We start from the raw sequence: 4,601 nt of genomic DNA on the forward strand, positions 1-4,601 counted from the left end.
ACTTCAAACTATATCAAATGGATGTCAAAAGTGCTTTTCTTAATGGATTTATAAATGAAGAGGTATATGTTAGTCAGCCTCCAGGGTTTGAAGACCCAAAATTTCCAAACCACGTTTATAAACTCAAGAAGGCCCTGTACGGCCTGAAACAAGCACCACGTGCTTGGTACGAGAGGTTGACCAGTTTCTTGGTGACCAGGAACTATGTCAGAGGCAAAGCTGACACAACTTTATTCATTAAGAAAAAGGGTAAAAATACCCTGCTGGCACAAATTTACGTAGATGGTATAATCTTTGGTGCTACTGATGAATCTATGTGCAAAGAATTTAGTAAATAGATGCAAACTGAGTTCGAGATGTCAATGATGGGGGAACTCAACTTCTTCCTTGGACTACAAATTAAGCAAGGGAAGAACGGCATCTTCATCAATCAGTCTAAGTATGCCAAAGAAATGTTAAAGAAATTTGATATGGAAGAATGTAAGCCCATATCTACCCCAATGGGTACTGACACTGTCCTTTGCGCTGACGAGAAAGGTAAGTCAGTAGACAGTAAGTTATACCGAGGTATGATTGGTTCTCTACTTTATCTTACTGCTAGTAGGCCTGACATTCAGTACTCAGTATGTTATTGCGCAATATACCAAGCTGACCCTAGGGAATCTTACCTTATAGTTGTAAAAAGAATTTTTAGATATTTGCAGAGCTCAGTTAATGCAGGTTTATGGTATCCAAATACAAATGACTTCACACTCATTGGATACACTGACACTCACTATGGACAAGATAAGCTAGAGCGTAAGAGTACTTCAAGAGGGTGTCACTTCCTTGGAAGCTGTCTAGTATCTTGGTTCAGCAAGAAGCAATCGTCAGTGGCCCTATCAACAACTGAAGCTGAGTACATTGCTGCTGGAAGCTGTGTGGCACAAGTCCTATGGATTAAGCAACAGCTGAAGGATTATGGAGTAAAAACTGAAACAATCGAAGTCAAATGCGACAACAAGAGTGTCATTGACTTATCTAAGAATCCAATCCAACACAGCAGGATGAAGCATGTCAGCATTCGGCATCACTTCATTAGAGACCATGTATTCAAAGGAGAGATCAAGCTGACCTACGTTCCAACCGATGAGCAATTTAACGAAGCCTCTGGCTCGTGAGCAATTTAACATACTAAGGGAAGCTATTGGTATGTCTAATCCTCCTCAATAAAATTCTATGTTTAAATGAATGTTGAGTGATTACCATGCTGAATGATTTGTGCGAAATTAGTAACTATTGCATGCTGAGCTAATATGAATTGCATAAAATCACCTTATGCTGAGTAGACATACATACTGAGTGGTTATCATAAGCTGAGTTACTAAGCACACAAATACTTCTTCTACGTAAAACTTGGCACTCAGAATGACAAAAACGTTTAGCATTCTAGATACTGAGTAAAAGCCAGTGAAAACAATAAATGCTAGCACACACATTAAATACCCACTTAGGATGACGTAAGCGCAATACTTAGAAAACAAATGCGCCGAATTTGTCATAAATGCCAGGGAAAACTGTCGATTGATCATCTCGATGTCAAACCGCCATTCCGACCTATCAGATCAACTCGGCACCTCTATAAATAGTGGACGAATTCCCACTTATCCCTCTTTACATTTGAAATCTTTGGCATTTAATCTCTCTCCTTCTTAAAACCCAAAATCCTCTCAAAATCTCTCAAAAGAATCATGTCTGACGATTCTCAAAACATCTCCGGTGCCGGTTACAACGACAATCGCTCCGATGAAAATGCTCCTTCCCCTGCTCAACAGGACTATGAAGAGACTTCAAGTGAGTCTCAAGGGGATGGTCAGCATGACCAATCTAAGGTCAACACTCCGAGCAAAAACCCTAAAGCTGACCAAGCAACACCTTCGAAAAAGAAGAAGGAAGATAAGAACAAGCCACCTAAGGAGAAGGTATTCCTCCCTGTATACAACAGCGTTAAGGGTTGTGAGGTACTCCGCTGTCGTTGGTTCTCTAAAGGGTTCGTAGAGGCTGAGAAACCCTTCTGTGAATGGATCTCCAAAAACGGCTGGTCTAAACTCTTCTCTCTCCCCGGTAACACCTATCCACATCTGCTAAGGGAATTTTACACAAACCTCAGAGTTAACGAGGACAATATTGACCACTTAGTGACCAGGGTCAAAGGCAAAGACATCACGATCACTCCATCCTATCTAGCAACTCTGCTAAAGCTGCCGGCCAAAGGTACAGAATTCAGGACCACGAACGACCACGCCAAAATTGGCTATCCTATTGAGTTTTGTAAGCCAAAGACCCACAAGGGTGAAATAGCCAGCACGTGCATGGGTCAGCCTCAGAAAATGGCTCATTACATCCTGACCAACTTCCTATTCCCAAAGGTCAACTCCTCCTCATCGGCCTCAAACTTTAAGCAGTGTTTCATCTGGCACATGCTGACCTACCAACTGCTCAACATGCCCGTTTTTCTTATCGGTGCATTCCAACGAAGTACCGGGAAACTCAGGATGGGTTCCCTCATCATGAAAATTCTTCAGGACCATCAAGTAAGTGCGGTCGAAGAAGTTGAGACTTGGGGTACAGAAATCACAGCGGCACTGCTCTTTAGGCTAGCTTACGGCCAACCCATCAAGTCCAAGAAGGGAAAAGGGGTTGTTGAAGAAAATCCCACTGAAGAAAATGTTGAAGGGGATAATATGGTTGAAGGGGCACAGGATGTGCTAACCAAGAAAAGGGAAGAATGAAGGAAAATAAGGCTAAGGTATAGCAGCGGAAATATAAAATTTTTAGCCTACTTCCTTTTTAACCATAGGATCTGTTAATCGTTATTTCATATAAAGAGGGATAAGAAGAAATACCTTTTGAAGAACAATCTACCGTTGTTAAAGAAGCGCCCACAATTCTTCTCCGAGTTCCCAAGCACGAAGTGTAACACGGTGAGGTTAAGTTAGAATCAACCGTATGAGATGCAACCAAAATAGATTGCCTCTAATTAACCAACACAAGATCAAAGAGAAAGAAAGATAGATGAAATTAATCGATCGATGGAAGCCGTATGAATTCTTGTCCACGAACTAGGGGATGCGAATTCACTTTCTCTCTCTAAAGGAGTATTTCGAAAATCACCAAGAGGGGAGGGATAAGGCTTAGTCGAAATTCACATAAAGAGTGGGTATATATAATCACTTGTATCTAAACCCTAGTTAGATAGGAATAGGTTACTTAATAGGAATTCAATTCGGAATAGGATTCCCAATTATTATCTCATTATATATCTAATATATCTAGGATAATAATAAATAACCTAATTAGATAACAATAAGAGTATATTAATCTAATTAAAACTCCTAACTTAATTATCTCTTAATTAATTTAATTCATATTCCTAATCAAATTAAGATTAATGGAATTAAAATAATTCCTTACTAATTATATATAAATTTCGGCCCCCTTAATTAAATGGGCCTTACTGGGCTCATTTGGGCTTCCATCTATTAATGACATCCATCTCTCTTTTGGTTCCAAGTCTTATGTGTGATCCATTAGGTTCTTACTACTTCTGGCCGTATGCAACTATTAAATTAATTTCTTCAAGAATTATATTTAATCCTTGCATAACGGAATGATGTACTGAGTATGTTATTGGCAAGTCTGTAATCATTCCCCCAGAGTCCGTTAAGAAGACAGGTTGATTCTGTCGTTAACCCTTCCGTATTAGTTACGGTATAATTCGATCCTTTATCAACTACATCCTTGAACTGAATCTTATGACTATGGGTGATGTCAAGTCACATATAGCGAGACGTTCGTTTTACTTGTATAGGCCGAGTCAACTCAAATAGATAGGTTAAGTGAAATCTGTATTTCTTACTCTTAAGCTATCACCTTGCAAGGATTTAGAGTCAAGTCTTCCACAAGCGATCCTTGGATGTATCTCCCATTAATCGGGAGTGATAAATGCTCAATCCAATGTATAACTACCCTGAAATTACCTCCTGTGACACCCAACCTTTGCAGTTCACACCCCAGAGTCATCTCTGTTAAGGATCGTGGGACCGCAGGATCAAAGTCTCACATTCAGTAATTCAGGATGACCAATTAACATTCCTTTGAGTCTGAGGATTAGTTATACCTATTAATACCAATGAGATGAACAGGTGACAAGGATGAATCTACCCATCCTGTTATCTCAAATCGGATCCCCAATCCTAATGAACGACGTTTCATCGGATCTATGTAACTGTCCAGATATCTATATATATGAAGCTTGTGAGATCAGCTTTCTGTCGGACAGAAGACATTGTTACATACAAGTCTCAACCGTGATATATCAATCCTAAACATATCACTCGACTTGGGGCGGTTTTAAGTTTATTAGTTTATTATAAAGTTTTGTCTCACTTCATGCTTGTATGAACACTTTATAATCACTTTGAACAAACTTACGGATTTCCTTTTATTAGACTTTATTTAGTGCTTAAAAGGGATTGCCTTCATATATAGTTATAAAACATATATCTCATTAAAACAAATGATATAAAGAACAATTCATTTACATTAAGTTTGTATCCTGC

Source organism: Euphorbia lathyris, chromosome 10 (assembly GCF_963576675.1).
Source record: "Euphorbia lathyris chromosome 10, ddEupLath1.1, whole genome shotgun sequence".
Classification (NCBI taxonomy): Eukaryota; Viridiplantae; Streptophyta; class Magnoliopsida; order Malpighiales; family Euphorbiaceae; genus Euphorbia; species Euphorbia lathyris.